Below are 12,538 nucleotides of genomic sequence, written 5' to 3'. Positions count from 1 at the left end.
TATCATCGCTACATTCAATAAGTAATGTGTCTTTGATAAAAAATAAGAATATCGGCCCTGCCTGCTGCTGAAACAGGCATAGATAATTGTCTCTAGTAGAAAAGTACATGCCGGCGGTTATTTATTAAAATAAAGCAGAAGCCATACATTACTGATGACCAACATTCCCGGACGAAAATTTTGAATATTGGGAAATTCTAAGGCACTGTTATGGAAATATTGAAGGTAATTGATTATTGATCCGATTTGTAGCAAAATCTTTTTTTTGTATGGTTTCCACAGCTCGTATCAAACAGTTAAGACTGCCGTAGAAAACCAATGGGGAACGCTTTAGACGTAACAGGAAGAAAATGCAAGCCTGCCGGCTAGAGATCCGCCGTTATATTGACTGCTGTTGTGAAATCTTGCAATATATGAAAAAAAAATGCGTTTATAACCTCTTTCTTGCTAAAAAAACTATTTCGTCTAGAATTGTTTGGTATGCAAACTCTCTCTGAATATCAACATTTAGCCCCGTGAAATTCTCTTGCTGAGAGCAATTGGACACTGGATTTCCCAATTTCCTCGCCGCAAAACTCCAGTTTTCTCGCGCATCACTTTCCATTGCGAGCCAACTGTGAAAATTAGTAAGATACTGCTATGAACGTACTCATGGGAATGGTCTAACCTTCCGACGCATAGCAAAATCTTGCTTTAAAGTTAGTGCACTACCAATGTTTCCTTTGGTTCGTTTGTGGTATTCAATACGTTTGTGCAACTCAAGTTCGCGTTGGCCACGAAACCGCACACCATTCGGAGCACCGTGGGTTAATGCCAATATATGCAGAATTGGTCATTCTGCACTTAACTTTTATAGATGGTAGCGAGTGCCCGTACCACTACCAGCGTAGTTGCTCAGCGGTTAAATGATACGCCCCAGCACAGGTTCCTGTCACAGGAACTATGGCATTCCTCACATTCCATGCGCAGCTCTAGGTAAACTTCAAACAAGTGTCTTTAACATGCGCTGACATCGCACAGCACAATGCCGTCTTTAGCATTTCGGCTTCACTTCGGCGATGATCACAGAAATGGAGCTGAAACGGTGACCTGACGTTCTGGATAAACGTATTTTTTCCACGGGAAATAGTTCGTAAACGCTCTTTTTTTATATCGTAAGATTCCACTATAACAATCAATATATCCGCAGATCTCCCGTCGGCAGGCTTGAATTTTAACGCGATGGTGTTAATGGCTTTTCTGACACCCTATATCTGATCACATAATAACAAATTATTCTCCTCCACCCGACGCATTCGTTATGCGCACATATATCCCTGCTGACTTCCCCGTCAACGCTCGTCTTTGTTGCAATAGATCAACTTCATTATTCTAAAGATTAAATTCAGGCAAATTCAGAGCGCCCATTGGGAGGAGAAACAGTGCGTGTTCTCCCACTAATTTAGAATTGTTCCAGAGAGTTGTGACGTCACACGTTGAGCTGCGGAATGGAAACGATTCAAGCTCGAGGTTAATTGTGATTACGAGGTTTTAGTATGTCCTAAATGTCGTTATGGCTTATAAGGATGCGAAGTGACTTAATGGGGTTGAAAAAAATACCTGGAGTAGTTGATAGGGAATCGAACCCAAGACATTTTGGTTGCCAGTCCCGCAACTGAAAGGGCTCGCTCGTCCCGCTTGGTTAAAGGGAGATCTTGCATTTCATGTGGTCTATCACAGAGTCTAGTACGTCACCTGATGTATACTACTGAGTGTGCTTTATAAAAAGGTGCTAATTAGGAAAGCAAATAGAAAATAAACATTAACGCTGTCGCGTCATACCCTTTAAGTGGAGCTTAAATGTCCCCCTAATTTTTTTCTCAGGTTCCCGCTCAGAACGCAGCATTGTGTATTGCGACCTTACGCCTCCACCACGTGCAGTCGGGGACAGAAGTCTCTGGACCATGAGACTCGTAAACGAAGCACATGGCTCTATTATTAGCCGTCAGCTCGAGAGCACACTTGAGGAGGTGAAAGAACAGGGACTTGGATTTCACCATCCTCAATTGCGGTCTCGAGACGGCGGCCAACGATAAAGCCGTCGGCTTCCTTTATGGTGCACGTGGTCCAGAGACTCTTCTCCCCGACTGTACTTATCGGGATTCACTGAAGAAATTCAAAAATACCCGATTCCTGAGCTTTTGAACAGGATGAGGATCTCATTACAAAAACTGAACGACAATGGTCATAGCTGCAATTAAGGGTACTATTACCGATGCGATCTTTCATTAAGTTCATTGAGGGTACAGCTATTTGACAGAGTGAGTGCTGGGTTTAAAACACCGAATACGGATGGTCTCCTTTTTATAATTTTGTTACACATGTAATGTTGTGCCTATGTGTCGCTGGATAAAATATGTCTGCTGTAAGCGTCATGGATTCTGTCTACTACGTTTACAATTTTTTTTTGCGCTCCGTTAATTGTTTTGGGCGAGAACTCAAATTGTGTAATTTATTTTGACCCGCCGCGGTGGCTCTGTGGTTAGAGCGCTCGGCTACTGATCCGGAGTTCCCGAACCTGACCGCGGCAGCTGCGTTTTTATGGTGGAAAAACGCTAAGGTGCCCGTGTGCTGTGCGATGTCAGTGCACGTTAAAGATCCTCAGGTGGTCGAAATTATTCCGGAGCCCTCCACTACGGCACCTCTTTCTTCTTTTCTTCTTTCACTCCCTCCTTTATCCCTTCCCTTACTGCGCGGTTCAGGTGTCCGGCGATATATGAGACAGATACTCCGCCATTTCCTTTCCCCCAAAACTAATTATTATTATTATTATTATTATTATTATTATTATTATTATTATTATTATTATTATTATTATTATTATTATTATTATTATTATTATTATTATTATTATTATTATTATTATTATTATTATTATTATTATTAATTTATTTTGTTTTGTGTCGCACTGTAAAGGAAATGGACCACCGTAGGACTTCGTCTTTCCAATCATCTTGAAAGCGCGCACAAACGGCCCACACCTTGCAGGCGCGATGTGTAATCAAAGCTCATCTCTTCGCACCCCCTCTTCAGGGGCGCCAGCTTTCTGCATCGCTCCGTCGACATCCTCCTCTACGCAAAAAAAAAAAAAACAACCTTGGCGAAGCTTCCCACACCAGCACTCATTGAAAGAGCTCGGGTTTGTAAACCTTCCGCTCACTGGCTGACACCAAGGTCTCCACAGGAAAGGCTTCAGTTAGCCTGCGCCAAACAAAAGAAGATACCCCGGCGCCGAGGGTCCCGTTCTTCGCGCCCCGTCTGTACGCAGGTATGTCGGTGAAAGTCCTTTCTTTTCTCTTAACACGCTCCGAAGGCGTCCCGAGCAAGCAGTTCGAAACGGATGGACTGCTATTCTGGGACCGGCGCCGCACCCTCGGCCTAAAACACCACCGCCCCGCGCCGAGTCCCGCGCGGGGGCCGAGCATTCGAACCCCGGGTGCGGACGCCGGTTGCCACCGGTTTCTTTTTGCCCGCCACGTGTCTCCCACGCCCGGTGTTTTGCTTATTCGCATTCTTTCTATTTCGTTTATTTTTTTCCCTCCGTGCGCGTCCGTTGCAGAGTTTATCCCTCACTTGTTAAACTGCTCGCCTCTGTCCGTGCATTTTCCGTGAAGCCGCGATTCAGTCTTAAGTGCAGCGCGTGGCTCGTTTCAAGCACCACTTCATATTCGCGTGTTAGGGTTTCTGCTCGGTCTCTTCTTGACACCGCTCTTCTAGCCTGTGCGAAGGAGTTACAAGCCTTGTTTATCAGGTATGTACACTTCATGCTGCGGTGTTTATGATTTTCATACTTCAGTTAACGCAAGGACTTGTCCATTTCGTATCACCGCAACCAAGCAGCATGTTAGCACTCATCGCTGGCCAATACAAAGCAATGCAGTTTCGAGCGTCGGCCAAGCTGTTCTCCTTCTTCTAATAGCGGAAATTTAGACAGGGCAGTGCCGCATGGCGCGAAGTTAAACGGGGAGGGCTATGGAGTAAAGCGGGAACACTGACCGGATTGCACCACCGATGGTGAACAAAGCTTGCTATGTGAGAGTCAAAAAGGAATGCTTTTCGCATCATTGGTGTTAAACAGCATAAAGTGGGCGCTTTTAGTCATAATTGTATAAATAAATAAAAAGCCAAAGTGAAAGAAAAACAGACATTGCGCTGTGCTTTTCTTTAGATTAATTGCGCCAAGGAATTAAAGCTTTGAGCCAGGACAGGAGCTCACTAAATGCAGTGGTACTTAAAAAGGGCACATCTGGGGCTAGTAAATTTTGTCTCATTTGCGCGTACAAAGACTTTATTCTAATGATAAAACCTTAGATGGCAGCGACAATTGTAACTTTCTCTTCTCAGTCTTCTCATGCAACTGTACTATAATAAATATTGTACTGCTCCCAGAGCAGGTTTCATCTTCATTAATAATGTACTTGTCATGCACTGCTCCGCAGAATCTCGAATATACCGGGTGATATTTTTTAACGTTTACAGGTTTTGGTTTTCAAGGTGGACGCTTGCAAGTTACGGAGCTCAAAACACGACGATTAGTTAAATTAAGGTACTCTACCTATTGTCTTTTTATTTTAAGGGGCGAGATTTTACTGCGGTTCTGAAAAACGTCAGCACCGAAGGTGAGCCCAGTTATTTAATTTTCTCAATGTAGTTTGAAATATCGAATGTCAAAATTACGCAGTGGAAATGTGCCTGAGTTGGCTTTTCAGCATTGCACGTTTCTCAAATTTTGTCTCTCGAATTTCTAATGCAGCAAATTTAAAAGGCCGTTTGTGTGTTTTACGACACCAAGGCAGTTGACGTGATTTTGCCGACAATACTACGCGCGATTGCCTCCGTTTCATAAATGTTCAACACAAGAACACCATCGAAACAGGCTTTAAAATGCGTGTTTTTGACTGCCGATACTTCAAACCTCATTTCCGATTAAGATGATTTGAAAACATGGCTCACTTCAGATTCTGACGGCTTCATTTTCGCAATGTAATCTTGCCCCCTAAAATCAAAAATAAGAATTGATTAGTTGTACTGTTTAGTAGTCCGAACGACAGGGTGTCTATGCACAGTTCCCGCTCTAAGGCACAGGCTGCAGGTCTTCATTTCACGGTCCCTCCATTGGCTTCCACACAACATTTTTCGCAAATCACGTACCCCTTACACTTTTGACGCCGTGTGTGCATAATGTCCATTTTACTGCACCCGCCTGCATAGACCGAACTGAGACATCTCTCACAATTTTGGAAATAAAAATCTGTAATCTATAAACGTTCAAAGAAATCCCCCTTCATAGTCTGCCTCAGCAGTACTTGCGTTAGATACTAAACACTGCAATAAGCCTACATAGCAGTTCTTTCCTAAGCATGGCTTAAGATCTTGGACGGAGAAGCACGGCTGGAGGAACGCTTGACTTAAAACCATCGTTGGAGCGCAACACGCGACAAGGACACAGAACGAAAGGACACATACACTGTGTCCTTGTTGTTTGTTGCGCTACAAGGATGGTTTTAGGTCAGAACCAACAAGCCCAAGTTTCTACCTTATTGCTTGTCTTAAGAGTTCCCTTTTGACACCTCTCAGGGGCACAGAACATACTTGTACCTGTGACCTGGGATCTTCGAATGGTGCTAGCGTGGCTTTCATGTGAACGTGTATTATTTCATGTTGTATCATTCTCACATGAAGTAGCCGGCCAAGAATATCACGAGGCAAATGTATCTCGAGTCATCATCAAAGAATGTCATCTCATCCCCCATGCAGCTTTTATAAACTAAGGCTCCTATGATGTCTCGACATTTGCGGTTCCGACACACAGGCTCGAGATTTGTTGCACAGGCAGCGATGAAAAGGTAGCTGAGTCTGCAAGCTGTGAACAGCGTGTAAATACGAAGGAAAGGTAACACCCGCCTCGGTGGCTCAGTGGTTAGGGCGCTCGACAACTGATCCAGAGTTCCCGGGTTCGAACCCGACCGCGGCGCCTGCGTTTTTATGGAGGAAAAACGCTAAGGCGCCCGTGTGCTGTGCGATGTCAGTGCACGTTAAAGATCCCCAGGTGGCCGAAGTTATTCCGGAGCCCTCCACTACGGCACCTCTCTCTTCCTTTCTTCTTTCACTCCCTCCTGTATCCCTTCCCTTACGGCGCGGTTCAGGTGTCCGCCGATATATGAGACAGATACTGCGCCATTTCCTTTCCCCAAAAACCAATTATATAAGGAAAGGTAACTGAGTCCGAAAGTTGTGAACAGTGTGTAAATACGAAGGAAAGGTAACTGACTCCGAAAGTTTGGAACAAGGTGTAAATACGAAGGAAAGGTAACTGAGTCCGAAAGTTGTGAACAGCGTGCAAATACGAAGGAAAGGTAACAGTCCGAAAGTTGTGAACAGCGTGTAAATACGGAGGAAAGGTAACTTAGTCCGAATGTTGTGTACAGCGTGTAAATACGAAGGAAAGGTAACTGAGTCCGAAAGTTGTGAACAGCGTGTAAATACGAAGGAAAGGTAACTGAGTCCGAAAGTTGTGAACAGCGTGTGAATACGGAGGAAATGTAACTGAGTCCGAAAGTTGCGAACAGCCTGCAAATATGAAGAAAAGGTAACTGAGCCCGAAAGTTGTGAACAGCGTTTAAATGCGAAGGAAAGGTAACTGAGTCCGAAAGTTGTGAACAGCGTGTAAATACGGAGGAAAGGTAACTGAGTCCGAAAGTTGTGAACAGCATGTGAATACGGAGGAAATGTAACTGAGTCCGAAAGTTGTGAACAGCGTGCAGATATGAAGAAAAGGTAACTGAGCCCGAAAGTTGCGAACAGCGTTTAAATGCGAAGGAAAGGTAACTGAGTCCGAAAGTTGTGAACAGCGTGTAAATACGAAGGAAAGGCAACTGAGTTCGAAAGTTGTGAACAGCATGTAAATACTAAGGAAAGACAACTGAGTCCGAAAGTTGTGAACAGCGTTTAAATACGAAGGAAAGGCAACTGAGTCCGAAAGTTGGGAACAGCGTGTAAATACGAAGGAAAGGCAACTGAGCCCGAAAGTTGTGAACAGCGTGTAAATACGAAGGAAAGGCAACTGAGTCCGAAAGCCGTGAACACCATGTCAATACAGCAGTAATTGAGACCTCTTTCTAAACTGCTTTCTATTCAGAGTGCAAGCAGACGAGGCGAAGTGAGTGCTTATGTGAAATATGTGCTGAAAATGTGCGACTTCCCGAAGCCTGATGTCCGTGTAACGTCAGACTTGATGCAATATTTTTGTTCCTTGTGCTCTCTTAGAGAAATCACAAGGAAGCAGCCGACTGTGTTCCTAAAGGCCTAAAAAAAATAAAGATCGCAAGCCCTTGACAAATCGCTAGAAGACAACACATGCTCCTTTTTTCATTTGTTCTTCTGAAGCCTCTTCAGTGTATGCGCATTTTCTCGTTTTCTTGGTCTTGGCAAAGACCTCAATTTTTCAGAGCGTTGCTTGTATCCAGAGATCGACAAGATGACCTGTTCCAGATTTAGGTTCCCCTGTAAAGCTTCCTGTCCGCGCATTTTCCTTTAGCAGACACAATTTTTACACATTATAAAAGCAGGAAGAGTTGACTGATAACATTTATTTATTTTTTATTTTTTTATTTATTTACCCTTAGGGCTCAAGGGTATAACAGAGTAGAGAAGGTGGTTTAAAAAAACAAATTATTATTCAGCAAAGAGGAAACAAAATGAGCACTGTACAGCAAGAAATCACCAGTGCGCAACAAGATAATCAATGATTATGGATTTTTATGACACAAGGGCATCTCTCGCCAAAGAATGATATGGCACAAGGTATTTTCTTTCGCTCAATGTGTGGTCAAAGTCCCATTTCCCCAGCATTTCACCCCAAACAGAGCAGCAGGCCGCGGGAAAGCTTGTACCCGTTGCATTACCAATGCGTACCCGGCGGCACTGGGGATCGAACCCCGCACCTCCTGCATGCGAATCGGACGTTCAACCACTGGGCCACCGCTGCGGTTACCAAGATAATCAAAGTACGAAATCAGTACCAACATAGCAAAAAAACAAATGTGTTTAAAGAAACGAAAAAAAAGCGATGAACGACAGCAAGTATCATCTGTTAAAGTTTGGAGAAAAAGTGATTGTGACAGCGGTGCAAAAAGCAATGACGTCCGAAATTTCAGCAACCTCCTTTTTGCGGCATCTGTCTGGGGCATACACACCTGTATCCTGAAGGTTTGTCTCGCCAACACAGCCGTTGAACTGTTTATACAGATGTTCACGAGAAGAGATGCCTTTGCATACCCCTTTACTCGCCCCGATTATTTAGGCTGCTTTGTAAGCCTAATATTTTTTTCCCTTTACCGCCTGAGATTTTAATAACACTTTTCCGTTCGCGGTTGGGCCAGCGCCGCGTCATAGCGCCTGGTACAAATAATTAACATAATTGAGATGACCTGGGGCCTACTACGAGAAACTTTCTTTTAGGTAAGCGCCTCCCATCTTAACAAGGCTTATCCAAATGTGGAGTGCTTATGAATTTTATTGGTGTGTAAGCGTCATCCGTGAATCCCTTGTAAGTTTTTCGAAGTGCATAAACTGCATTCACTAGACAAACATGTAAGAATTTTCCAACATCAGTAAAGGTAAAATTTCAACACTTGTTCTCTTTTACCTGCTTTAAGCGCATTTATTTTATGATGAATGAGCCTTAGATGCTACGAACGCTAAAGATCACACCAAACAATGACCAAGCTGTTTTGTATTTAAGTATTGGGAGACGGAAAGAAGAAAAAAAGCGTCGGCTTCATACCTTGTCATAGTGCAGTCAGTCAAGACAGGAAAGGACGAAAGAGGAAAGCATGGCAAGCAAAAAGGAAATAAAGAAGAGAAAATTCCTGTATAAAGCCATAGTTTCTAAAGGAGGGAATTGAGAGAGGGAAACTTACGGATATCCTGCCCTCTCCCTCAGAGTGAAAAAATATACGTATTTTACTCTGCGCCTTAGACCCGCGTGGGGATTGAAGGCATCCGGCCAAGTGCTCGAGTAAATACGTTCCGTTCGAAAAACTGCAAGATGTGCCGCTGAGTTCCTATTAATAAATATCTATAAATATAACAGCAAAACTTTCTTTCCGGTGCCGTCAATCTCCTGTGGAAACGGAATGAACTGGGTTAAAGCCTCTGAAACGCCGGAAACTCTAGAGAGCGCGCTTCGATATTACTTCTTTTTGCATAATGCAGCCACCAAGATCCATCGCGGGATTACTGCTAATTGAGAAAAATTTGTATATGACAAAAGATTGGAAACTTCTTTTGCGACTTCGCAGCAATAAAAGTTTGTATTCGTACGCAAAACAGTATAAACTTATGTTTAACTCAGATAAGTTTTCATTAACTGCGTTTAAGCTTTCGCGTTTGCAAGTAACACAAAAACTCTTCAAGGTCTTAAAGATTCACCGCGAAAAAATAGCAGACATTGGCCAAAAAGGCATGCGTTCTAGAAATGACACTTTTCAATACGTTTATGGTGCAAGAGAGAGTAAAACATTTAAGTTGACACTTTCCTCAACTATTAAGTGCTCATTTCGTTTTCTACCAGGAAGAATTCTTACTTCTAGATAGTGAAGTTTCTTCGCTGTTTCGTCTTCGAATCTTCCGGAATTTAGGAATTGCAAAGATTTTAAAGTTTGTTTAATATTATCAATAACTATCACCGTCGGCTTTCTATGAAAGTTTCCCTGAAAGGCTTTCACTAAGTCTAGAGCAAGAATACAGTCTAGCATTATTTTGTTCGAAGCCATAACTTTAAATACACAGTGCGACCACATTTCGTTTTCTACTATCACTGGATATTGCCCGTTGAAAAAAATGCCACGCTCAGGAGTTGTACTTTGCACTGGCTGCATGTGATTGCCTTTTATTTAAAATATTGGCAGAATCTGGAAGCTTTGTTTTCTTTGTTCTATAGCTTCGTAATAACTCAAAAATATGTCGGTTTGCTTCGAACCATTTCTTCTACTGGTCTGGCGTATGAGAGCTAGAATTTCGCCGCACTTCTAAAAGTTCAAGATTACTTCTTTTAAGATCAGATTACCAGAATGCTTTGGTAAGTTTTAGCAGCCTTTTACAAGCGTAGCCCCTTTAATGAAAGAGTAAATCTCCATGAAATTGTATAATGTTTTTTGTGCTTTTAGCACTCTAAAATGCGCTAGCAAAGCCCCTTAATGCCCGATATATGAAAATGCCTTCATAAGTAAGCCATGTGCTTTCACCACAGAAAAATTTCAATTCAGTACTGGGCACGAGTGGCTTACGGGAACTTGGCAGTCAAACGGGATATTTAAAAAGCTCAGTCTTCTTCTTTATTATTAAAACAACTTAAAAGAAAGGCACACAATATCACTCACCACCACTACACAAGGCCTCTCCCAGTTTACGATATCTAAATATTTCACAAGACATCGCATTTCTCGCTTTATTTATGTGATCACGCAGCCCGTGTAAGTCGTGCGATGCTACAATTTTCTACCCCATTCACCTGCGAATTGAGTTCGAATCTACCTAAACATGCACTGAACAAGACTACAATGAATTTATTTTTGGTGCATGCTGCGGCCAACCTCACACTTGTCTCCTCTTATTTGTGAGCTTCAAGAACCCAATAACATTGAATTAACACCCCATCGTACTCCACCAATATTTCTTTCAGGCGACTTCAACTCTGCTAACATTTCGCGCTCATCAGACGTGTCTTTATTAAGCCCTGCGCCACCCAAGAGTAGTGAATTGTCAGACCTTTGTGCTACCTTCTTTTGTCGTTAGCTTGTTCATACACAGAAATTCTAGACAAGGACATTTTTCGACGGGAAATAATTTATGAGCGCAAGTTTTTTTCTTATATCATGAGATATCTCTGTATCAATCATATCTCCGCAGAAAATTTCTTTGCAGACGCATTCTTTTTTTGCTGTTAACGGTTTTGCCATCGTCATATACGTTCTCTATTAGTTTTCTACGGTGGCCTTAACTACTAGATGCGAGCGGCGGAGAAACTTTAAATGAAAAATTGTCCTACGCACCGGCAGAATGGAATATTACCTTAAATATTTTCATAACAGCAACCGTATCAACAGTTGTCTCACAATTAAAATTGATGTAAAAGAATCCTGGACTTGATTCCCCTAGGTCACTCAACCGTATCCCGAATACCTTGGATCTCATTCTTACCACTTTCCCAGACCTAGCCCTTCCGATCTGCTACCTGCTTAACTTAAGCAGTCACTTTCTTTTATCATTCAAAATCAATGCCACCAAACTTAAAGTAACTAACACCTTTCAAAGTAATCGTCACTAAAAGAGGGCTCACTGAGTTAATCAACATAGATTTAGCCACTTTTCTAGACTCATTCAGGACGCATTTTTCAGACCGAAGCGTTAATGCGAATTCGAACGTTTTTAAATCTAAAGTGAACGCTTTAAGCGAAAAATATCTTCAGGAAATCATAGCTTCAAAAATCATAACTCCACGGTATAACACCTACAAGCGAAAGTTATACAACCCAAAGCAACGACTATATAAGGCGGTAAAACAAGCTCTTTCAAACGGTTCCCTTTTACTTCGTAATCCAGTTGTCGGATCAGAGCCATGCAACTACACGAGGTCTTATTTCGGAGGTGTACGAGTTTCGTCTGAGCCATCTTTGCCTGAGACAGAGAAATTTTAATTATCTCAGTACAGGCTATATTCTGCTGACTGTCTTTCCCAAGTAGGACCCTCATAACCCTAAAGCGCTACATTCTGAAGAGATGGGGACATCATTGGTCCAACATGCGCTCCCAAAGAGTGCCCTGTTAAAGAAACTCTAGAAAGCAATATTGCCTTTTTTGTACATGCGACCACATGGAGGTATTCAGGTTTCCTTTCGAAAATATCGCTGTTCTAAAACGCATAAACAATAACTTCAGCGGGGATTGAGCCATGATTTAAATTTCACACACACATATATATATATATATATATATATATATATATATATATATATATATATATATATATATATATATATATATATATATATATATATATATATATATATATATTAAGACAATATTTTCAATAAATAAACAACAGCATAACATTGAAACACACGTGTTAGGAACAGCTGAATCTTATTTTTTGCTTACATTAGCATATCTACAGAGAGTGCTTGAAATGACAAACTTACTGACGTTTTATCATAATGAACTGGGCTAACTTTGTAACAGATTCAGCATTACTTTGCACACTGTTGAATGTGTTGTCTAGCGCTTTTAGTTACGATAAGAGTTATTTGTATTTTCGTATTAGAAGTGATTTTATTCTTTTGTTGGCGCTCTTTTTTACCTTTTTGTTTGTAAATAACCACCTACGATAACGAGTACGGGCACTGTATGTATTCGTAATAAATTAATAAAATGGAACCACATGCATTCAGTGGGAAATTTACATCGGGGACGTTAGTGCTTTTAACTGGCAATATCCTCG

Source organism: Amblyomma americanum, chromosome 5, assembly GCF_052857255.1.
Source record: "Amblyomma americanum isolate KBUSLIRL-KWMA chromosome 5, ASM5285725v1, whole genome shotgun sequence".
Taxonomy (NCBI): domain Eukaryota; kingdom Metazoa; phylum Arthropoda; class Arachnida; order Ixodida; family Ixodidae; genus Amblyomma; species Amblyomma americanum.
Note: the sequence above shows the minus strand (reverse complement) of the source record.